Raw genomic sequence first — 24,511 nt, forward strand, 5'->3', positions numbered from 1 at the left:
TTATTCAATTTGTATATTGAGCAAGCAGTAAAGGAAACAAAACAAAAATCTGGAGTAGGAATTAAAGTCCATGGAGAAGCAATAAAAACTTTTTAGGTTTGCTAACGGCACTGTAATTCTGTCAGAGACAGCAAAGTAAATGGAAGAGCAGTTGAATCGAATGGACAGTATCTTGAAAGGAGGATATAAGATGAATGTCAACAAAAGCAAAACGATGATAATGGAATGTAGTCAAATCAAATTAGGTGATGCTGAGGGAATTACATGAGGAAATAAGACACTTAAAGTAGTAGATGAGTTTTGCTATTTATGGAGCAAAATAACCGATGATTGTCAAAGTAAAGAGGATATAAAATGTAGACTCGCTATGGGAAGAAAAGTGTTTCAGAAGAAGAGAAATTTGTTAACATTGAGTATAGATTTAAGTGTCGGGAAGTCTTTTCTGGAAGTATTTGTATGGAGTGTAGCCATGAATGGATGTGAAACAGGGATGATATACAGTTTAGACAGGAATAAATCTGGTGCTACAGAAGAATTCAGAAGATTAGATAGGTATATTACATAACTAATGAGGAGGTACTGAACAGAACTGGGGAGAAGAGGAATTTGTGGCGCAACTTGACTAGAAGAAAAGATCGGTTGGTAGGACGCATTCTGAAGCATCAAGAGATCACCAATTTAGTACTGGTGGGAAGCGTGGAGTGTAAAAATCGTAGAGAGAGACCGAGAGATGAATACACTAAGCCGAATCAGAAGGATGTAGATTGCAGTAGTTACTCAGAGATGAAGCTTTCACAGCAGAGAGTAGCGTGGAGAGATGCATCAAACCAGTCTCTGGATTGAAGAACACAAAAATAACAGGTCAAGTAAAATTTATGATACCAATGGTTTTTTGCTTTTGCGTAAGTTGGTTGTGTTCAAAGTTGTGAATTTTGTGTGTTAGATTCTTGGGTTAATATTTGTTTTGGAATTGTATCATTATTCTCATTGCATATATTTAGTTTTTACCTACTCAAGACCCCCTACTTCCAGCAGCAATCCCATTAGTTTCATTTTATTTCTAGATTTAAATACTTCACATTATTTATGGTTTTTCATGGGTGTAATGAGTGGCATCATAATCACCATATTATATATGCTTGAAATAGGGCTGTCTGCCGCATTGATGATGTCATGGATCAAATGAGATGGATGGAATCACAACTTTCGGTAATCCCTTTTTGATTTGCTGTATGGTTTTCTCAGATTTCGAGTTTTTTGCTTTACTTCTGTAAGCAACTAGGTGTACCTTTGCGCTTGAGTAAAGACTTTCATCCTGATCATCTGACATGGAGAAGTACACTAATATGACTTCTTTGTTGTTAATTGTGGAAGGAAATGAGTTTCATTTGGAAATGATTTCTGTTTGTGGTTGTTAACACTACTTAAGAGTAAATGTATTGCAAAGAAAGCAAAGCATTCTAAGGTCTTTGATAAAGTTTTTGCAAGATGTTTTGTCATCTACATTATATATCCATGCAACTCATTTCTCTAGAATGGAGACTGTAGCTGAATATCCTACAGAATACTCTCTGGACAACAAGGAGTAAATGCATGCAAGATCAACCAGCAATATTCTTTGCAAGTCACAGGAACTAAAATGAGCTCAAAATACAAGGCACAATACACTGCTATTTGCTTTCCTTCAACTTATCGCTACATTATTGATTTTTTCCTTTGCTGTTCATGTGGGCAGCACAAGGAGTTTAAAAAAATTTGACCCATAGTGTCCATTTTTGTTATCTAAATTTACAAAACTCAATTTTCATTATAACTATATGCAGACATCGTAATAGTAAAATCAAGACTGTACAGCCCAGATTTTTCTGTAAAACAGTTGCCATATTTTTCAAAATGAAATACAATATCATCGCTTATGTTTCAAATAACTACAATGAAAAATGAGGAACAAATGATGTGTCACTCATAAAACAACTTAGATTTTAGGAGCATATTGAAATAGGAAGGCCACCAGTTAATATGCGTCAAAATAACTCAAACCTCATGAAGTCTGCAGATGACTAGAGTTAACAATGTACAAAGATTTTATAATTCCTAATGACAAACAAAAGCATTGTTCCAATACAAGCATAATATAATTTAAAGTATTTATAGATATTCAGCAAATCAAATCAAGAAGTGTATCAACATTTCCAAAATTCTGCCTGCAGAAGAGCACTGTTGAATCTACAGCAATCTCTTTGAAATATCAAGGAACACATCGCAATTATGAGCTGCAGAAAAATAAAATTACAGACATTGTAAGAAATTTACCAAGCATTATTAAACAATAAGTTATCATGGCAACTGATCAAAGACATGATTAACATGATGGACATACAAGCCCCCAACCTATCCAGCAGATCAGACTGTAAAAAAAAAGGGAAAGATTTTTATCAAGGCACATACTTCTTTGGCTTCTACGACCTGCAAGGAAGCTACAACTGTCCAACCTAATCATCACCTTAGGTTATGCTACAGTTCAGGACTGTACAATATCATGATCTTTAATGCAGTCGCCATCTTGACTACACTTATCTAGGTCTAGAATACAGTATGACAGACAACTTCATCCTTCTCCATGATTAAACAACATGATCCAAGCCATCACCCACAAGAACAAATTGAGTTGTAAACAAACACATGAAAGAAAAGTAGAACTGAAACAAACAAAAACATTAAAGCACCATCTGCAATATATATGATGTCAAGCTTGAAAGAATATCCTGTATTGTTCACTAAACCACAAGTTATTGCCCTTTTGGGTAGAGAGGAATATTTGATACAAGTCATCAGCTCTGAAAAGTGACTTCGGGAAATATAAGGTACAAGTCAGTTTGTCACCATAACCAGCTTTCTTTTCACATGTATTGGTTTTGCCAATTCTCCACCAGTCACCTACCAACCTAACCTGGCCTCAGGTAAAACTACAAATCAATCTGTCAGCATAACCAGGTTCTTTGGCTTCATCCACTAACAACAAGACTGAATATATGCACTAGAAGGTGATGTCACAGGAGTCATTAACATTATATCATCAGTCAAAGTTGACGATTCGTACTGAATCTTTCCCCTGATGCCATCTCTTCTGTAAGCATCTGATCAACTGTGATGAAGCTCTAATACGTTTGTTGTAGCTTTGGCATTTACATTAAGTCATTAGATCCCAACTTTTTTGAGACCATTTCCCCAGAGTGCAATCAGATATCAGCAAGTAGCCTCTCTTCCCCAACCATTATCAGCATTACCTCATAGTTTAATTACATATTAGCTACTACCCATCCCTTTCTATCCCTATTGTTAACATCAGTAAAGGTTACAATGAAAAGGAATTTTCTCTGAAAGTTATTTTTTTAGAATGATGAAAGATACTAATATTTAGTTTTTACGAGTTTTTTATTGTGCCATGAACTGATGGGTCAATGAGTGATTTGGTACTGCTTATTTCTAACAATATCTTTATATAATGAAGAAGCAATTGTAAGTGCATTTCATCAGGAAAGAAAGCTAACTATTCACCTTTATGGAGATTCACCTTCATCAAGAGACTTGTTACAAGATACGCTTCCTCTGCACCGCTTTTCTCCCTAGTGACATTTGCTTCACCCACAACCTGCACTTCCATTGAAATCAAACAACTTAAAAAGTGTGCGCTATACTAACTGTTTGTATATCGACTGATGAGTCATTATTTCTGAAATGGCAAAAATTACAAGACTTCAGGCTGTTAATGTGTCTAAGCACTGCCACTAATAATAGCAATACCAATAATGTGTATGCACTACAGCAGTGTACTACCTATGGAAATATGGAAGCGTCCGATCCCGCCCGTCTGCTTTGACCCATGACGTCACAAATATGACGGAAACGACCATAAACCACGATTCCAATATGGCGCACAAAGTCGGTACGTACACATTATGAGGACGAAAATACAGAATCGGACACTTGCCTTGATGTATATAGCTCAACAGCAGCTCCCGATCACATAAATTAGGATCAAACACTTCCCTTGGCCTATGTAGCTCAAAAACATCTCCCGATACCAATATCAACAACATACACAGCCACACATTGGGATCGAACACTTCCCTTGACCTGCGCACTGTTAATTTTATCCGTCATATCCACTCCTGAACAAAAACAACCGATTAATTCTACTAAAATTACCACACGATGTACAGTGAAAAACACTAAATTAACCTTCCCACAAAATCGTTAACTCACTAAAACGAATTCCACTACAAAAACAGCCGACACACTAGCAATTCTGGATAATGAACAAAAGCAAACTGCCCATTACACCACACAAACGAAAACCCTGAACATACCACCAGAGAGCACAACAAACCACAACACGGCGACATCTACAAACACGCCACACAAACCAAACTCCGTGCCGTCATGACGTCACACACAACACCCTTACGTCACGGGTCAAAGCCAACGCGTGGGATCGGACGCTTCTGTCGACCCCTACCTATTACACTGTTACTGTAGTGCTGTGCTGTCAATTTGTTTACTGCTTCAAGTCCATATAATGAAGCAGGTTTTGGTCTATTGCTGGAGATCCCAACAACTCATTTTTATGAGATATTTAAGCATCTATGTGATATGTATGTCTGAATTTTACTGTCATAGCAAGGAAGATGTTCACATATTCGATTAACAAACTATAAGTTCCACCACACTGTACACACGTTAATGCTAGTATTTGAAGAAAAAAAAAAAAGTGAATGATTCAGGAACTGAAAAAGATTGTTAAGTGATTGTTTTTCTGAAATCAAATTAGTAGCAGTATGGCACTCTGCAAATACAAGATGCATCATTATGTATAAAAAGGAGGCATATTCCGTACTTACACTAGGTATTCATCCTGCATAATTTTGATGTCATTTGAAAAAGGTTAAAAGTCCTTCACAGAGTACAGAACTGTCACCTTTATCAAATGACACACTTGTAACAGAATATCACATGTTGTTGTTTTTCATCCATGACACAGCTTTCTTTCCTCTGCCTAATGCTAGAACAACTGTCGAAAAATGGGTGCTGCAGTGGAGGAGGTATTTCCGAAACCCAAGAAACAATGTGGTGTAGGAAATACTGAGCTTTGTAAATGACAGATAATTAAAACTGCAAAAATTAAAAGCTCAGCTCAGGTAAATCATATGGGGAAATTCATATCTGCAGTTAAAACAGGAGAGTAATGCAAGTAATTATATCTAGGTTGTAGACTCAAATGGCTCTGAGCACTATGGGACTTAACATGTATGGTCATCAGTCCCCTAGAACTTAGAACTACTTAAACCTAACTAACCTAAGGACATCACACAACACCCAGTCATCACGACACAGAGATATCTAGGTTGTAGGAAATGGTATGATATATGATCTTAAATTTAATTTGAAAATACTTTCTTTTCAACTATAAGTCAGTACAGTACAACAATAACTCAATGATAGGAAACTGGCACTTGCATTTGATTGTATTCCTGTGTACTTGACAGCTTGGAGTTTAATTTAAAGCAAACAATTATTTAGTTTATTTTTGCAGATGTCATCAGTAATTCTTTGCAGGCACAGATGGTATCGCACAGACAGGTACTGTAAGCAATGTTTGTTCCATGGAATAAACAAAAATGCAAAAGATGTTTATTTGAATTGACTGGATACCAGTTAAAAGACAACGAATCCACTAACGAGGCAATCCAAAATGCTGTACATTTCTGTACCATGTTGTGGCTAATGGTATTCATAAAAAGATTTGAAAATCTGTGTTTATCAGTTTGTTGAGAAAAACAAAGCAATGTGTTGAGCAACTTTGTAAACTCAAAATGGCTGCTAGTAAGTCACCAATGGATGAGAGAGGTAAAACTTCAAATCCAAAAGCTGTCTCACGAGGAGAACTGCTTAAAATCCATATCACATCTTGTCATTTCCTACAAAGGGACTCAATGTGTAGTAAGAGATATAGCCAACCTCAATTCTAGCCTTACAGTGAAAGTCATGCATTCTCTTTCCAAACAGAATTATCCAACAAGTAAAATAACACACAAATACCATGCAAAGTACTTCCATGGCAACTTCTCATTGGAGGCCACAAATACACACATATTTTAAATGTGAGAAACTGAATGTCAAAATAAAGAATCCTCACTTAAATGATGCAGCAAAGGGACCAGTGGTGACACTTTTAGTGCACAAAAGGAGAAGCAAACAAATTAGCAGGAAATCAATGTAATTGAAATAAGAAGCAGAAGTGAAGAACATGTAGCAGCCATTTCTTTTGATTTCATGCAAAATCTCCCACTGCCACAAATTCCTGTTCAAGAAATGTTTTTAACAGACAACTTTGGGTAAATGTGTTTAATATCTGTAACTTAAAAACATGAAATCCTTGTCTCCATTTTTCCAACAGAGGTCAAGCAAAACAGGGTTGTAATGAAGTTACTCCTATATTGACAGTGATCATACTTGTTTTCAGACGTTTGCCCTGCACAGATCGGAATCTTTCAATGGTAAGATTCCTTCTGTCACTTATAGATACTGGGAGTTTCAAATTTTTATGCCGTTACTTGCCTGTAATGGGTGACTCCTACGTCCCATCTGACAATTTGTATTAATAAAGAAGGTAACCAGGAAAACCAACAGAGTTTTGACAGTACTTGGCCACAACAGTCAATATTTTGTGTATGATAAATTTATTAAAGGTGCATAACAATATTTCAATCTGACAGTGCATTAAGTCTGTAAATATTGGCATTTCCAGTTTGCTGTAATGTATTCAACCACTTTGACAATCTCTTGATAAATGATCGGGTAGTAAGTATTACATTTAAGTTTTTTTTGTTATACTTTCTGACATGTTCCACACCCAAGAGAATCATCTTATTTTTGGGTCTATGTAACAAAAACTAAATCTAATCCAATCTTTAGACTCCAAAAGAATACACAAAAATTATCCTTTCAGCACATATTCAAGGAAAGTATACTCTTGCTGTGGTTGATGCAAGTGTCATTTCTGATTCTGAAGCCTGGTGGCTTCCCTAATACAAAAGAACATGTCTGTCTTTAAAAAGACTTATCTTGCACCTCCCAGGTGCGAGATATGTATCTTATCACTGTGCCAGCTCTCTTGGTTAGGCCTACATTACCCACATAGGTAAAAGTAGAAATACTATCAATCTGGATTCTGCAATTTAGCTGTAATGAATTGCTCACTATCTGTGGCACGATTCCTATCTGAATTGCTCTGTTATACTATCTGCAGGAATTAGTCTGACAGATTCAGTCTTTTTAATATGGTGCCAAATGACACTTCCAAAACGACTGAAGATTTTTGCATCTCCTTGTCCCCACAACTGAAAGGTCCCTATCTAAATGGGGCTGGAGTGAAGTGCCCCTCCTTTCCAACCTTCCCTCCTTGAAGAAGGAATTAACAGTTCAGAAACCTGGGCAAAGTTTCTCTATCTTTTTAATGATTATCTGCAGCACTGGCAATTTTGTCTCCTGGAGGTAAGTACTAGTCAGCCATACTGTCCTAGTAATTTTAGATTGCTCAGTGTAGATGTAGATTGTTTCACACGTTACTTCCTCTTGCATGGATACAGTGCATTGCCTGGATATGTGTCACTGTTTAAAATAACACCTACTCCATTCACATTTATGTCACATAATGGTGTAATGGGAATTTATATTTACGGCACAGGCCCCCTACATTTAACAATTCTACATTCTGAAGGAATGTAACAATATTATGAAAAGGATAGTTGCTACTCACCGTATAGCAGATATGCTGAGTTGTAGATAAGAGACTGTCGGAAAATGAGCTTTTGGCCAGGAAAGCCTTTGTCAAAACACACACACGCAAACGCAACTCACACACACATGACCACAGTCTATGGCTTCAGCTGCCAGAGACTGTGGTCCTATGTGTGTGAGTTGTGTTTGCGTTTGCACGTGTGTGGTGTGTTTTTATTCGACAAAGGCATTGTTGGCCGACAGCTCACTTTCCGACCGTCTTTTTGTTGTGCATATCTGTGACTCAGCATCTCCACTACATGATAAGTAGCAGCTACCCTTTTCATAATATTTTTAGATTATGAAGATTTGAGGAAATTTGTTCACTGACACAGTAGACATGAAGCTTGTATGCAAGTGTGTGTTCTACCTCAGGATACAGTATATAAACACCTGCTTCAAAACAAACTCTAAATCTGTTTTCTAACAAGTTTTCAGTATTGTAAATTCAAAATTAATTGTTGTGTTCTTTTTCTTGATGCATATGTAAAATGGAATATTGAGAGAGGTGTCACTGTTAAAGCAATGGAGTCACATTCAAAAACAATCCTGGTTCAAATCCCCACATGGCCACCATGTCGATTTTGTTTGTTTGCCTTAGCATGGAAGGTGAATACCACGATGGATCCAATGAATCAGCCATAGTTTATTTCCTGTGTCATATGAAATAACAAGTATATATGGAAAAGGAGGGTTATCTTCCATATTATCATGCAGTAGTTCCAATAACTAACTTGTGTCAATGAGTGTACAGCACACTATCATCTTTAAGTGACTTGGACAGCATTTCCATTTGGTATGATGAATGGCAGCATGCTCTAACTGATGAAAAATGTAAACTGCTGCAGGTAAGCAGAAAACCAATCCTATATATAATGTTCAAATACAGTACAAGTACAATGCTCTTTCACATAGTCATATCAATTAAATATCTGTATGTACTATTGCAACATGACATGAAATGGAACTAGGCCTAGCTTGTAAGGTTGGTTGTAGGGAAGGCAAATGGTCGACTTTGGTTTACCGGGAGAACTCCAGGAAAACATAGCTCATCTATAAGTTGATTGTACAGAACACTTGTGCAACACATTCTCAAGAACTGCTGAAGTGTTAGGATCACCAACAATTCATACTTGACACTGTAGCAATTCAGAGACATGCTGCCAGGTTTGTTACTGGTATGTTTCAACAACACAAGTGTTATGAAAATGAAACATGGACTGAAATGGGAGTCCCTGGTGGGAGGAAGACATTCTCTTCATGAAACTTTATTGAGAAAATTTAGACAACCAGGTTTTGTGACAGACTGCAGATTGATTCTACTGGCATCAACATTCATTTTATATAAAGACCATGTAGACAAGGTACAAGAAATCAGGGCTTTACTTCAACACATAGACATGTCATCCCCCTCCCCTCCCATTTGTGAATTGAACAGAAAATGTGTGACTAGCAGAAGCACAAAGTACCCTCTGCTGTGGTTTGCACAGCAGTTTGCTGAATATGTATGCAGAGATAGAATTCAACCACAAGTACAACACAATAATTATTATAATAAACCTAGTTTTGGGTAACTTCAGATTTATACTGTGACATCAAATTAGCAGCACAGAAAGGCCACATCAAGACAGATGGCTATCAGTCACTATATGTCAACGTGTTTGGAAAGTGTTTGTCTGAAGAATGAGTAAGTCCATCATTTCAGCATCATGAATGTGCACTGAAATTACCTATTCTTTAGGTAGGCCCTACTATTAAATACTGCTATTTTTAAATACAAGACGAATAGACAGAGTCTGATTGTTGACACTGTGACTCACAGTACACAAGGCATTGTTCTGTACCCTCTAAGAAAATAAGTTTCGAATCCTTGAACCCAACCCATAAAAATGAGACCTAAATAGTATAAAACATAGCTTCACCCTGTGTTACGGATAACCGATCACGAAAACCAAAATCTGAGGAGATTTAATACGAAATTCACAGCAGATGGATTGTCTTATATCCATTCCTAGACAACAATGACATCTATCAGTATCATCAACAAACAATGTTTATCAGTCATTAGTTTTCATGGGGGCTGTGAAACACTTATTGCAAATATTTAGGGTGACTTACTTAAACAATGTTTAGTTCTGAATTAAAGATGCCAGATAACTAAACATTTTTTTTTTATTTGGTGGAAAACTTCAAAAGAAAAACATAACATTTGAAGACTGGTACACTGGTCACCTGAACGGTACAGTGACGATGGCGACTATTAAACATTTGAAATGTTAACCGAGGTCGACTTTAAACGTGTCAATGTATGTTGTTTCTTCCAATTAAAGTGATGTAGCGGACGCTCCATAGCGTCGAGGTTCATATCACAGAATGATTTAGATTATCAACCAGTGTGGTAAACTGAGTTAATTTCCCACAGTCTTATCAACTACTTCACACATATTGACATTCCAGTGGAATAGCAGAGAAACAGTGCTTACCTCTCTGCATTTACGTCTTCCTTCATTTAGTACACACAGTACTTAGTTTTACATCGGCTTTTACACAGCCACTCGCTTACACCTTGTCTTTCGGCCAATCCCACTGTTTCAAACGTATCACCGTCACTGTTATCAGCTGAAATGCTTTACGAAACATAGTTTGACATAGGATACGTTTGTGTTGACATTTACTTTCAAAATACTGCTGGCTTGCATTGCTTTCTAATCAGGCTGTGAGAATACAAATTCTATTACATGTCGTTTACGTTACACTTAACATTCCCTACGTAACGCATTATCAAAATTCAACAGCAAATTTTTGACTTTTTTCCACTTGACTTCCGACGGTATCTTCCACTATCCACTCGTGACGTCATACATGAGCTTTGTACTATGTTCAGATTGCCAGAGAGAGAACGTGTAGTGCTATCTTGCCGTGGTACTCTTTGACCAATCTCGCAGTCGTCTCGTATTTATTCATTGCGTGTACTGTTTATCTTGTTGCATTGACTGCTAATTTCACTTGGTAGACATCTAGTTACTTCGAGATTTGATTGTGCCTTCATGGGTGCGTTGATCGTGTGTGTGTTTGTCATCTTCAAATATGACTGCTTATCTATCAATCAAGACCGTCGGCAGATTGTAGCGGTCTCGGTTGTAGTGTCTTCTCCCGATTCGCTGAATGAACCAGTTATCAGAGCTGCGAGACTTCTCATACAGCTTTGTAGGAGATTTCTTAATCTGCTGCATAACCTCTACATCTACATCTACATTGATACTCCGCAAGCCACCCAACGGTGTGTGGCGGAGGGCACTTTACGTGCCACTGTCATTACCTCCCTTTCCTGTTCCAGTCGCGTATGGTTCGCGGGAAGAACGACTGTCTGAAAGCCTCCGTGCGCGCTCTAATCTCTCTAATTTTACATTCGTGATCTCCTCGGGAGGTATAAGTAGGGGGAAGCAATATATTCGATACCTCATCCAGAAACGCACCCTCTCGAAACCTGGCGAGCAAGCTACACCGCGATGCAGAGCGCCTCTCTTGCAGAGTCTGCCACTTGAGTTTATTAAACATCTCCGTAACGCTATCACGGTTACCAAATAACCCGGTGACAAAACGCGCCGCTCTTCTTTGGATCTTCTCTATCTCCTCCGTCAACCCGACCTGGTACGGATCCCACACTGATGAGCAATACTCAAGTATAGGTCGAACGAGTGTTTTGTAAGCCACCTCCTTTGTTGATGGACTACATTTTCTAAGCACTCTCCCAATGAATCTCAACCTGGTACCCGCCTTACCAACAATTAATTTTATATGATCATTCCACTTCAAATCGTTCCGTACGCACACTCCCAGATATTTTACAGAAGTAACTGCTACCAGTGTTTGTCCCGCTATCATATAATCATACAATAAAGGATCCTTCTTTCTATGTATTCGCAATACATTACATTTGTCTATGTTAAGGGTCAGTTGCCACTCCCTGCACCAAGTGCCTATCCGCTGCAGATCTTCCTGTATTTCGCTACAATTTTCTAATGCAGCAACTTCTCTGTATACTACAGCATCATCCGCGAAAAGCCGCATGGAACTTCCGACACTATCTACTAGGTCATTTATATATATTGTGAAAAGCAATGGTCCCATAACACTCCCCTGTGGCACGCCAGAGGTTACTTTAACGTCTGTAGACGTCTCTCCATTGATAACAACATGCTGTGTTCTGTTTGCTAAAAACTCTTCAATCCAGCCACACAGCTGGTCCGATATTCCGTAGGCTCTTACTTTGTTTATCAGGCGACAGTGCGGAACTGTATCGAACGCCTTCCGGAAGTCAAGAAAAATAGCATCTACCTGGGAGCCTGTATCTAATATTTTCTGGGTCTCATGAACAAATAAGGCGAGTTGGGTCTCACACGATCGCTGTTTCCGGAATCCATGTTGATTCCTACATAGTAGATTCTGGGTTTCCAGAAATGACATGATACGCGAGCAAAAAACATGTTCTAAAATTCTACAAGAGATCGACGTAAGAGATATAGGTCTATAGTTTTGCGCATCTGCTCGACGACCCTTCTTGAAGACTGGGACTATCTGTGCTCTTTTCCAATCATTTGGAACCCTCCGTTCCTCTAGAGACTTGTGGTACACGGCTGTTAGAAGGGGGGCAAGTTCTTTCGCGTACTCTGTGTAGAATCGAATTGGTATCCCGTCAGGTCCAGTGGACTTTCCTCTATTGAGTGATTCCAGTTGCTTTTCAATTCCTTGGACACTTATTTCGATGTCAGCCATTTTTTCGTTTGTGCGAGGATTTAGAGAAGGAACTGCAGTGCGGTCTTCCTCTGTGAAACAGCTTTGGAAAAAGGTGTTTAGTATTTCAGTTTTACGCGTGTCATCCTCTGTTTCAATGCCATCATCATCCCGGAGTGTCTGGATATGCTGTTTCGAGCCACTTACTGATTTAACGTAAGACCAGAACTTCCTAGGATTTTCTGTCAAGTCGGTACATAGAATTTTACTTTCGAATTCAATGAACGCTTCACGCATAGCCCTCCTTACGCTAACTTTGACATCATTTAGCTTCTGTTTGTCTGAGAGGTTTTGGCTGCGTTTAAACTTGGAGTGGAGCTCTCTTTGCTTTCGCAGTAGTTTCCTAACTTTGTTGTTGTACCACGGTGGGTTTTTCCCGTCCCTCACAGTTTTACTCGGCACGTACCTGTCTAAAGCGCATTTTACGATTGCCTTGAACTTTTTCCATAAACACTCAACATTGTCAGTGTCGGAACAGAAATTTTCGTTTTGATCTGTTAGGTAGTCTGAAATCTGCCTTCTATTATTCTTGCTAAACAGATAAACCTTCCTCCCTTTTTTTATATTCCTATTAACTTCCATATTCAGGGATGCTGCAACGGCCTTATGATCACTGATTCCCTGTTCTGTACATACAGAGTCGAAAAGTTCGGGTCTGTTTGTTATCAGTAGGTCCAAGATGTTATCTCCAAGAGTCGGTTCTCTGTTTAATTGCTCGAGGTAATTTTCGGATAGTGCACTCAGTATAATGTCACTCGATGCTCTGTCCCTACCACCCGTCCTAAACATCTGAGTGTCCCAGTCTATATCTGGTAAATTGAAATCTCCACCTAAGACTATAACATGCTGAGAAAATTTATGTGAAATGTATTCCAAATTTTCTCTCAGTTGTTCTGCCACTAATGCTGCTGAGTCGGGAGGTCGGTAAAAGGAGCCAATTATTAACCTCCTGCTCTTCTGCGGCTTCGTGCAGGTATTTGGCTGGGAAGTGAGTCAGGATATGGAAGAGCTGACTGAGCGCTTTGTTTTGCATAGTCTGGAGGATCTTCATATGAGTCGGAGCCGCATTTCGCCCTATGGGTGATGAATAGTTCGTCACTGGAAGTATTGATAACATATAAACGTGAAGGCTGCAATCAGTGGACAACGCCGAGTTTTGCTTGAGTAGTGGGTAGAGAGGGCACAACTACTCCAGTGTCCTCTTGTTGATGTCACTGATGAGCCGTTGCCATGTTAGTTTGCTATCTAGTAAGGGGACCAAGTATCTTGCAATGGATGTCCATTCTGTTGGCATACCACCAAGCTGGATGGGTTGCATCACAGGTTTCCGGCACTTGGTGAGTATGAATACTTGGCTTTTGACGCCATTGAATCCTATTCATCACCTAGCTGCCCGTGCTCTAAGGTTTCTGCAAGTTTCCTTCAATTGATGGTGTACTACCTGCGGCTCTCTGCTCCAGGTATACAAGATAGTGTCATCAGCTTATGCAGCTGCAAAGGCATGAGGTGTTATCAGCAGGCCTTATGCGTATATGGAGTACAACACAGAGCTTATTACAGAACCCTGTGTCACCCTTGTGTGCACACATCTAATGGTGAAAGTCGCATCGTCGTCCCCTTTGACGTTGAAACTACGATTCTGCGAATAGCTCATCAGGAATCGGACATATGAGGCGTCAGTGTCAAGGTCGAACAGCTTGTGTGGGAGGCCCCTGTGACATACAATGCCAAATGCCCTGGTGATGTTCAGAAATATGGGCCCTCAATATTCTTTGTTCTTGAAGTATTGTGTGACGTCTTCAGCGACTCTCAGGAGCTGTAGGGTAGTAGGGGTTGTCTAAACCCAAACTGTTCCTGGGGTACATGTTCTTCACAAAGTCGGTGGACAAGCCTCTGTATGAGGAGTCGTTCGAACACTTCGCTGAGCATTGGTAATAAGCTTATGGACCTGTAATTGCAAAGCTCATTTCTGCTCTTTCCAGGTTCCGGCTCTGCTTCCACGTCTCCAGGGAAGTTAGTGTCAGAATGATTTTGTTGAACAACGCCGCCAGGACTGTGGTAGCATCTCAGGGCATTTCATTCACTGTTCGACCTGGAAGTTCATCATGAATAGGTGCCTTGTCATTGGGTTATAACTGTAGAGTAGCGTGGACTTCTTTCAGAGTCACCAGCAGTATACATTGGCCATCATACCCAGTGGCAACTGCCAACTAGGTAGTGGATCTGCCTCTGACTGTCTGTAAGTGACTTCTGTCCTAAAGGCCTCCAGAGTGACGAAAATTATCTGCAAATATGTCTGCCAACACATTAGCTTTCGCTTCTTCAGATCTGGTTCATCGATGATGGTGAGAGGGAGGAGGTGCAGTCATGAGCATGGAAACGTGCCTGCCACATTCCCCACTGTCATGTCAGATTGCATACTCACCAGTTTATCTTGCCATCACATATTCTTATTAGTTTGAAGTGCTGTTTTACTTCGTCGTCGCATCAGACTGACACGCCAGTTAATTTGAGGATCCCAGGTGAGGGGCCAGTCCTTGTTGAGCGCGTCCTCCCTGTGATTATGTCCAGAAGATCAGGCAGTAATGACAGAGCTGGGCAGCCTGTCCTCATCTGTTGTGGTGTAAATGTCTCCAGTGCAGTCTATACTGCATTAGTGAGGGTCGCGACCCATGGAATGGCTATTTCCAAGACACTGGATGACCACTGGTTGTGGGGACTTGCAGTCGACTCCTCTGGTCCACAGATGTGAGCGTTTGCTTGTTCTACGACTCGAAGGAGATGTCGGCCACAAGTGTTGGTAATCAGAGAATGCCACATGATGTGCATTGCATTTAAGTCCCCTGCTATAAGCAGCTTCACTCTCAGCTGTAGCAGGCTCTTCATTCATCAGAAGCCAGTGGTCTTTGGGGCTGGCGTAGACAGCAACAAACTTCACAACACTTTCGATGATTTCCATCGCTGTTGTTGCGGTTTCAATAGTTCGCATCATCGATCTCAGGACTGCATAGTAACAGAGCGAGAGACGAGTGTAAGGGGCAGAGAGACGTAGGTGCACCATTTCAGTGGCAGGAATAATAGGCCACGTTCGCCCTAACTGTAGGCTTCAAGTGAGTTTCATTAACAAGATAGATGTCGATGTTTTTATCTTGGAGAAACTGACGAAACTACATGAGATAAGGATGCAGTCCATTGGCGTTCCAGGTTGCGATTTTGATGTCGTTAAGTCTTCTAATTCTGTCCATGGGAGGCTGGAATGACATCATTGTGGCACCTTGCACTTCAGATTCCCCTTGAATGGCAGCAGAAATGATTTGAGGTAAGTTGGCAAGAAGCTTAGTTGCCACTTGCGCCATTTACTCGGCAGTGCCGGCGAATTCAGAGTCAGGCCTGTGGTTGAAATGTTGTGAGGAATTTGAGTCTTGCTGTGTTGTTCCGGAATTCTTGGCGGAACTGGAGCTGTTGTGGGTGCTGCTGGTATCGATGTTGATACAATCCTGTATCTTTGAACGATGTCTGATGTGAACAAATCAGATCTGATGCACGTCTTTCCATGAGCAGCGTCGTATGCACTCCGTTTGTCGGTTGCTACTTGTGCAGCGCCTCGTTAACTTCTCTTGCAGTAGTCTTCGGTTTGTGATTCAGCTCTTCCAGCAGCGATAAACCACACATTCTTCTGCTGCCAGACTTCACGTAACGAAAAACTCTGTAATTTGCAGGGGATGATACGGACCAGTGACGGTATGTTGTAGTCTTGTCTTTAACAAGATCGCAACTTCTGCTGTTGAGATCTTTGCCGCATTTTACGCATTTTTGCGGAATCATGCAATGCCTGGTGACATGAAAGAAACCATGCCATCTGTACCATTGTTTTGACCCCATACGGTTGGGAATACATCAGATGTGGGTGTCAGGAACAGTTTTACTGTATCCCTGCCAGCCTGTTTCGCGGTAAACGGATGTGCACAATTCTCCTTTAGCAAGTGGAATTGTTTTCTGTAACTGTCTTCGTACTGGAGCGAAATTCGTTGCTTTACCGTTTGTTGTTTCAGCTGTCGATTTTCTGTGGCTTCAGCAGGAGGCTCAAGTTCCCGATCTTGGATGGCATTGTAACAATTTTTCGTTTCTATGGCGGAGGTATGCACCACATGCTGCACTATAAATTGCTTCTTCTTGGGCGCCGTTTGAATTCAGTGTCAGCGAGAGAGGACTTCTGGACGTCACTTATGATGGTTGTTGAAGCACCTCGCTTTGTGCCAAATGCGGGTTGAGCTTCCACTAATTTGATAGACAAGTCTGAATCACTATCCATATCCTATTCCAAGTATACAGCGATGATTGTCATAGTTGGAGCGGACGATGAGGGCTCAGCAGAGAGAGGCCAACGAGATGGCCATCGGAGGCCTGACGCGGTCGGGCAACTGCCTCAGCTGAACAGGTAAACAACACGCCGCTATACTCTGACACTGTGCACTTGGTTACTGCGCTGTGCTGCTAAGCTGTGAAACCAGTGTCATAGTAAAATGACAGGGGACCCAGTCGCCAAAAAAAGAGAAGCTGAATTCACAGATGAACTTATTTATAACTTAATTCAAGCATTCATTGTAACAGCTGAACTGCTGTGATTTTTATCTTAATTTTATTGTAACTTTACGTGAATGTAATAACACACAGACATAGACACAAAGTACAAAAACACTATACACACATGGTATGTTGCTATGTCAACCTACTTTACATATATATTTTATTTTTATATAAACTCTTAGATGTTAAACACTATTCTTTGTTTTTTAAGCACACACAATAGACATTGAATTTTACTTGCTTTGCACCTTTCAACATCCCCCCTTAAAGTACAATGTTTGTTTTTAATGACTCTAAATCACAAGCTTGACAAATTTAGTTATCACACAGTCATGGTAATTGTTTGATAATAGCATTTCTAAATTTCTCGAACTTTGATCTTTGTAGAGCTTTGGTCAGTATGTCTGCTAATAGTTCTTCCGTATTACAATATTTTATCTCGAACAAACCTTCTCTGTATTGTTCGCTAACATAGTGAAATTTTACATCTATATGTTTGCTTCGTCTAACCAACTGTCCTGATCTGATCATTTAGATGGTACTTTGATTGTGTACATGAAGAATGATCTTCACTTTTCTTCTGGTTAACTCTTGTTTTAGGATATTGGTGTGTTTTATTTCTTTGGTGCATTCTGTTGCAGAATTGCATTCTGCTTCAGTTGATGAAGTAGCTTCTCGGAACACCAACTAATTGGAGTACCATTATAAAGAACCATGTATGCACTTGTACTTTTTCTGTCTCTTAAGTCTTGTGCATAATCGGCATCACAATAAACATTTAGATGAATACTGTCATCTTCTTCACTTTCTTTTTTCTTATGTAAAAGACCATAATTCTTGGAACCTTGTAGATATCTAAAGAGTTCTTTTTACATTTTGTAATCCCTTTTCTTGGGGTCTTCTGTGAAGTGGCTCTCATAATTTACTGTAAATCCAAGATCTGGTCTGGTTTTACATGACAAATAAAGAAGGCTTCCTATGACTTCACGATATGCAAATTCAATGTGTTCATTTTCTTGATTTTCTTTATTTGTCTTTCCCTCTGGAACTAATGGAGTCTTCATGGCCTTGCAGTCATATTGAATTTATCTCGTATTTTCTTTGCATACTGTTTTTGGTGTAAAAATATTCCATCCTCTGTCTTCATTACTTGTATCCCTAAGTACATATCTGGATTTTCTACCACAACCATTTCAAATTTCTTCTTAAGTTTCTTTAGTATATTTTCAATTTTCTCCAAGTCTTTTCCTATTATTATTCCATCATCAACATGTATAGCCATGTACATTTCTTCAGTTGCATCTTTAAATATGCACTGATTTGATTTCAATTGAATTAGTCCTTATGATTTTAGGAAATCTGTCAAAGTTTTATTCCATCTGGATGGGGCTTGTTTAAGTCTATACAGAGCTTTCTTCAAAACGCAAATTTTTCCAGCTTCTTTGTGTCCTTCAGGTATCTCCATAAAAATTTCTGCATCCACTTTCCCATAGAGAAATGCTGTTTTGAAATCAAACACTCTCATATGGAAACTTTTCTCTGCTGCCAGTGGAAACAACAGTCTCAATGAACATATATCTACTACTGGCTGAATAATTCCTTGAAATCTATATCATTTTCTTGTTAACAACCTCTGATAACTAGTCTTGCCTTATATCGTCCATCATCTTTGACTTTAAAGATCCATTTGCTTGTTAAGATTTCTTTCCCTTTTGCTTCCTCTGGACTAACCAACTTCCATGTTTCATTCTGTTGAAGAGATCTCTTTTCTTCTTCAATTGCTTTTAACCAATTTTCTTTGTCTGGTCCACTTCATAGGTAAGTAAAGCTGTTTCATAATCATTATATTTTACAGGTTTTTTCAAACTAGTTCTTTTCGTAAGGTTGTAGTTTCTTGTATCTTCATTGCATGTTATTACTTGTTGATTTTCTTCTCATTGATTTTCATGGTCTTTATTTCATTTTCTTGGTTGCTAGTATCATTCGATGGTTCACCAATAACAAGATATTTCTGTAGAGTTTCTTTTGTCACTTTTTGCTCAAATACAAAATCTCTTCACACAACAATATTTATTATTTCTGCATCAAACAGCCTGTAGCCATTTGGTGCATAACCACCAAAAATATATGCATTACTTCTTACGCCTAGTTTCTTCAAATAGCCTAAATTTTTGGCAAAAACTCTTGATCCAAAAATTTAAAGTCTTGACAGATCTGGTCTTTTCCCAAACCACGCTCTGTTACCATAACAATAAGAAAATAGAAAAGCTAAAAATAGAAGGCATTAATAAGGAAGAAAAACAGTTAAAATGTTTCAAGAAAACAAATAATTTCGTGAGAAAATGGCAGAAAATGGACAGCAATGCAAAATATTTTATAATGAGAACAACTGACAAAAAGGTAAAGGCACATGTATTGTGTTGTGAAACTTCCAAGGCTATGTATGATAAACTGAAAGCAATTTATAAAAGAGATGCATCTCAAAGAACTCAGCAGTTTCTTCAAGAATTTTGTAGTTTCAAGTGCGATAAAACCAGAAACATAGCTAGTAATATAAGTGGACTACAGAACATAGTATTTGAACTGAATCGTCTCCAGTCAGAAAAGATGACAGATATTATGATCATACCCAAGATATTGTCTATTTTGCCAGAAGATTACACTTTCCTCCAGCATGGGATTCATCACCCAGTGGTGAGAAGACTACGGAAAATCTAATTGCAAGGCTTATAAGAGAAGAGGAATGACTGAAAAACAATAATCAAGAAGAGAGTATTGTCTTTGAAGTTGGGTTCAACAAAAATAAAATAAAAGATATAATTTGTAAAAATTGTAGTGGTCGTGGACATTTTGCAAGAGAATGCAAGAAGCCTCAGAAGAGAGAACACTGTTCTATATGCAAGAGGAATAATCACAAAGTAGAAGAGTGTTTCTTTAAAAATAAAAATAAAATTCAAGAACCAAAATTGGTATCTTTCAAGCCCTGTCCTCATTGCAAAAAGACTAATCACAAAAAAGAAGATTGTTATTTTAAGAACAAAGATAGTGAAAGAAAATCATTTTGCACTTTTGAAGACATAGAAGAAGATCTAGTCACTCAAGAAAACAAGAAACAAGATATTGATGAAGAAAAGAAATGGAAGACACGGCACATATTGCATATGAATGTAACAAAGGAAAGATTTCACAAGGAACCAATGAGAAATAAGATATGGTCATGGTTGTTGATAGTGCATATACAGAACATTTGTGTAATGAAGTGGACAAGTTAACAAATGAAGAGACATTATGATAGTATTGTAAAAGTTGCCAAACAAACTGGATCAATGAAAATAGTTGCAACAGGAAACTTTGTAGGAGATAACTCCGTTCTAAAAGATGTTATGTATGTTCCTGAACTGGGCAGTAATCTGATGTCTGTAAATGCAATCACTGAAAGAGATTGTACAGTTCTATTTACTAAACATTCTGTTCAAATCTATAAAGGTGAAATACCTGTTTTGAAAGGACAAAAAACAAGAAGTGCGTTGTATGAAGTGAAAATTAAATCAGGAATGCAATCACTACTGACACAAGAAGAAAAACAAGAATGGCTTAAGAAACTAGGTCATCCAAGCATAATCTGTACTTCAAAGATCAAGAGAGTGTATGAAGGAGTTCCTAATAGTTTATGCTCAGCAGAACAATTGTGCGAAGCTTGTGTGAGAGCTACATTAACAAGAAAACCATTTTCTACTGTGAGAGAAAGAGCAACAACACCTCTTGAAATCGTACATACTGATATGTATGAGAGATAGAACCCCCAACATTTAATGGATATAGGTACTACATGACAGTGTTAGATGGTTTCACTTATTTCTGTGTAACCTACTTGTTAAGATATAAGTCAGAGGCTGAAAGATTCATAAATATGTGTTAGAAAGTGAAAATAAGTTCAATACAAAAGTGTCAAAAATAAGATATGATGAAGGTGGTGGATACACGAGCCGTTAGTTTCAGAACTGGTGTGAAGGAAAAGGAATTGTGCTAGACTATAGTATTCCATATAGCCCTCAGCTCAATGGGAAAGCAGAGAACCTAATCTGACATTAATGAACAAGGCAAGAGCTATGATAGTCGATAGCGAACTAAAGAAATAGCTATGGGGAGAGGCAGTGCTCACAGGTACATACGTATTCAATAGAAGCCCAACTATCAATCAAAGTCCACACCTGCAGGGAAGTGGTTTGGGAAAAGACCAGATCTGTCAAGACTTCAAACTTTTGGATCAAGACTTTTTGCCAAAAATTTAGGCTATTTGAAGAAACTAGATGTAAGAAGTAATGCATATATTTTTGTTGGTTATGCACCAAATGACTACAGACTGCTTGATGCAGAAATAAGAAATAGTGTTGTGTCAAGAGATATTGAATTCGAGCAGAAAGTGTCAAAAGAAACTCTACAGAAATATCTTGCTATTGGTGAACTATCAAATGATACTAGCAATCAAGAAAATAAAGAGAAGACCATGAAAATCAACGAGAAGAAAATCAACAAGTAATAATATGCAATGAAGACACAAGAAACTACAACCTTAGGAAAAGAACGAGTTTGAAAAAAATGTAAAATATAATGATTATGAAACAGCTTTACTTACCTATGAAGTGGACCAGACAAAGAAAACTGGTTAAAAGCAATTGAAGAAGAAAAGAGATCTCTTCAACAGAATGAAACGTGGAAGTTGGTTAGTCCAGAGGAAGCAAAAGGGAAAGAAATCTTAACAAGCAAATGGATCTTTCAGAGGTTGTCAAGAAGAAAAGGATATAGATTTCAAGGAATTATTCAGCCCAGTAGTAGGTATAACGACCTAATACGAGGTGCATTCAAGTTCTAAGGCCTCCGATTTTTTTTCTAATTAACTACTCACCCGAAATCGATGAAACTGGCGTTACTTCTCGACGTAATCGCCCTGCAGACGTACACATTTTTCACAACGCTGACGCCATGATTCCATGGCAGCGGCGAAGGCTTCTTTAGGAGTCTGTTTTGACCACTGGAAAATCGCTGAGGCAATAGCAGCATGGCTGGTGAATGTGCGGCCCCGGAGAGTGTCTTTCATTGTTGGAAAAAGCCAAAAGTCACTAGGAGCCAGGTCAGGCGAGTAGGGAGCATGAGGAATCACTTCAAAGTTGTTATCACGAAGAAACTGTTGCGTAACGTTAGCTCGATGTGCGGGTGCATTGTCTTGGTGAAACAGCACACGTGCAGCCCTTCCCGGATGTTTTTGTTGCACTGCAGGAAGGAATCTGTTCTTCAAAACATTTTCGTAGGATGTACCTGTTACCGTAGTGCCCTTTGGAACGCAATGGGTAAGGATTACGCCCTCGCTGTCCCAGAACATGGACACCATCATTTTTTCAGCACTGGCGGTTACCCGAAATTTTTTTGGTGGCGCTGAATCTGTGTGCTTCCATTGAGCTGACTGGCACTTTGTTTCTGGATTGAAAAATGGCATCCACGACTCATCCATTGTCACAACCGACCAAAAGAAAGTCCTATTCGTGCTGTCGTTGCGCGTCAACATTGCTCGGGAACATGCCACACGGGCAGCCGTGTGGTCGTCCGTCAGCATTCGTGGCACCCACCTGGATGACACTTTTTGCATTTTCAGGTCATCATGCGGGATTGTGTGCACAGAACCCACAGAAATTCCAACTCTGGAGGCGATCAGTTCAACAGTCATTCGGCGATCCCCCAAAACAATTCTCTCCACTTTCTCGATCATGTCGTCAGACCGGCTTGTACGAGCCCGAGGTGTTTCGGTTTGTTGTCACACGATGTTCTGCCTTCATTAAACTGTCGCACCCACGAACGCACTTTCGACACATCCATAACTCCATCACCACATGTCTCCTTCAACTGTCGATGAATTTCAATTGGTTTCACACTACGCAAATTCAGAAAACGAATGATTGCACACTGTTCAAGTAAGGAAAACGTCGCCATTTTAAGTATTTAAAACAGTTCTCATTCTCGCTGCTGGCGGTAAAATTCCATCTGCCGTATGGTGCTGCCATCTTCGGGACGTATTGACAATGAACGCGGCCTCATTTTAAAACAATGCGCATGTTTCTATCTCTTTCCAGTCCGGAGAAAAAAAAATCGGAGGCCTTAGAACTTGAATGCACCTCGTATATTACTACTGCATATGTAGCACTAAAGTTACCATAATTTCTGCGAAATATTAATGCAGTAGTAGGGTTATAAGTTTTGCGGTGAGCATTTTCTCTTTACATGATATTTTGACATCTTCCTGAGTTATCTTCACCACAGGTCGAGCATAGTGTTTGTTACTTTAGTTGTTCAGAGAATAACAAATTCTACTCTTGACAGTTCAACGATGCAGGCCAATTCACACTAGCCATCACAACATGTCGCGTCAAAACATTCCACAAAGCATTTGAGGTGGCAATATTCACACAGGCCATCAACGGAGCGTCACGACATGATATATCAATTTTTCTCGAGAAGAACATTTTAATGGTGTAGTCGATTGCTAACATCGGAAGTTAACCTATTTGCACCGCGTTCACTAATTTAATAGTAGTGGAATTTGTGCATGTGTCTCTTCTTAATCTTTAATTTTTTTTATGGTTTTTTTCCTGGCAAATTGCAAATGTCCTGCGACGACTTTGATTTTTTTCCCTGGAGTGTTCTTCCTCAATCGGGGTCAGATATCTAAAAGCAAAAAATTATTTAGATTGTCCGATAACAACATCGACACAGTTGGAAAACCAATTTTCGTTAAATAATTGAGTTCTAATAAAGGAGAAATGTACAGTTATTAGTTACATAAGAAAGAACATGTAATGAATCAGGAAAATAAGCTCCATTTATTCCATTATAAATATTGTTTTATATGTCTGTATACATATATTTTCGTTAGCGAATAACTATCGACACTTTGGAAATATTAAGTCACCTTCTCAGCACTTTACCACACAGAACTGGTAACGACATACATTATGAAGTTTTCTCTGGCCAATAATAAACATTATCGTTATTAGTTTTTCAATTCCAATTCTATACTCCAAATCTTTGTGTCTCGATGATAGCTCAGAACCCCACTTTGACTGTTTGGTGCTGGGCTAAATTTATTGACATGATGTGACAGACAGTGTGAATACACCCTTACTTGACAGTGCCCTGACGTCCCTTGACGTCATGGCCAGTGTGAACTGGCCTGACAACTTAGAAAGTTGTTAAAATACCATGTAAAGCGAAAATGACAATTTAACAGAAAACTGAAACA

General features: G+C 39.0%; 1 protein-coding gene across 2 annotated transcripts in view; it reads right to left on the reverse strand.

Moving 5' to 3' along the window:
* Positions 1-10,694, reverse strand: part of LOC126457905 (E3 ubiquitin-protein ligase Su(dx)) — a 129,509-nt gene extending 118,815 nt beyond the window's left edge. The window contains exon 1 of one of the 2 annotated variants that reach the window (XM_050094581.1): positions 10,323-10,694. The gene's annotated coding sequence lies outside the window, so the exon portion shown is untranslated. Of the gene's footprint in view, positions 1-3,558; positions 3,680-10,322 lie in introns of those variants that run through there. The other variant, XM_050094582.1, reaches the window with a different exon arrangement.
* Between the last annotated feature and the right edge of the window lie 13,817 nt (positions 10,695-24,511).

This window comes from Schistocerca serialis, chromosome 2 (assembly GCF_023864345.2).
Source record: "Schistocerca serialis cubense isolate TAMUIC-IGC-003099 chromosome 2, iqSchSeri2.2, whole genome shotgun sequence".
Taxonomy (NCBI): domain Eukaryota; kingdom Metazoa; phylum Arthropoda; class Insecta; order Orthoptera; family Acrididae; genus Schistocerca; species Schistocerca serialis.